Source organism: Gavialis gangeticus, unplaced genomic scaffold (assembly GCF_001723915.1).
Source record: "Gavialis gangeticus isolate Ggan-Ray unplaced genomic scaffold, GavGan_comp1, whole genome shotgun sequence".
Classification (NCBI taxonomy): domain Eukaryota; kingdom Metazoa; phylum Chordata; order Crocodylia; family Gavialidae; genus Gavialis; species Gavialis gangeticus.
This window is the reverse complement of record NW_017729004.1, coordinates 38,039,481-38,040,811: the sequence shown is the minus strand read 5'-3', so window position 1 is coordinate 38,040,811 and position 1,331 is coordinate 38,039,481. Positions and strand designations below refer to the sequence as shown.

The 1,331-nt window shown below is 58.9% G+C and overlaps 1 protein-coding gene across 2 annotated transcripts in view; it reads left to right on the top strand.

Annotated features, from left to right (window-relative positions):
• The window catches only part of PDSS1 (decaprenyl diphosphate synthase subunit 1), a 52,177-nt gene that overhangs the window by 4,110 nt on the left and 46,736 nt on the right, over positions 1 to 1,331 (top strand). The gene's annotated exons all lie outside the window — the stretch shown is intronic.

The following is a 1,331-nucleotide window of genomic DNA, read 5'->3' as shown; positions in this document are numbered from 1 at the left end:
CCCCCCCCCCCCCTTGCTGCCTTGTGGCACTGAGCAACCATGCCGGTGCCCTGCCACTGCCCATGCTGTTGCCCTTCACTCCCAAACCACAGGCCCCCCAGCCCTACCGGTGCCCCTCACTCCCAATCCATAGTCTCCTGGCCTTGCTGGTGCCCTTACTCCAGACCCACATTCCCTTGAACTTGTAGGTGCCCTTCACACCCAACTCAGCCTCCCCCAACCCTGCTAGTGCCCCTCACTCCTGACCCACTGCTCCTTGCCCCCACACCCTAGCTCCCCAATGTCTGAGGAAGAGGGTGGGTGTGCTCCACCAGATTTCTGCACCTATAGCGGGATTGCAGCCTGGCTGGACCAGCTCCAGGAAGGAGCTGCCTCCTTGGCCCAGTGGGTAGGACCCAGCATGGGAAGGAGTGCTGTGCTGCCATGGCTGCCAAGGTAAGGTGCAGAAGCAGCAGAAGTGCAGAGTTGTGCCCCCACTGCTCCTGGGCAGGAGGGGTGCCTCACCAAGGTGGTGCAGCACTCCTTCTCATGCTGGATCTGACCAGCTGAGCTGCAGAGGCGGCTCCTGCCCAGAGCTGGTCTGGCCAGACTGCAGTGCCGCACCCCACTATGGACTTAGAAATCTGGGGAGGGGCACATGCCCCCTGCCATAGACTTTCATAGTTTCTAGGGTCGGAAGGGACCTGAGCAGATCATCAAATCCGACCCCCTGCCATGGCAGAAAAGAGTACTAGGGTCAAACGACTCCGGCAAGGTGTTCATCCAGCCTCCTCTTAAAGACCCCCACAGTAGGAGCCCAGCACCACTTTTCTTGGAAGTTGGTTCCAGAGCCTAGTCGCCCTGAGAGTAAAGTAGCGCCTCCTGATGTCTAGCCTGAATCTACCCTCTGCCAGCTTGTGACCGTTGTTTCTAGTCACTCCTGGTAGTGCTCGGGGGAACAGGGACTACCCCAATGCCTGCTGGTCCCCTCTGACTAGTTTGTAAGCAGCCACTAGATCCCCCCTCAGCCTTCTCTTTTGGAGGCTAAACAGGTTCAGGTCCCGTAGCCTCTCCTCGTAGGGCCTGCCCTGCTGCCCCCTGATCATGCGAGTGGCCCTCGTCTGGACCCTCTCCATGTTGTCCACATCCCTCCTGAAGTGCAGCGCCCAGAACTGGACGCAGTACTCCAGCTGCGGCCTGACCAGTGTCTCATAGAGGGGGAGGATCACCTCCTTGGACCTGCTTGAGATGCATCTGTGGATGCATGACAAGGTGCGGTTGGCCTTCCTAACTGCATCCCCACACTGCCGACCCATATTCATCTTGGCATCAATGATGACTCCAAGATCCTT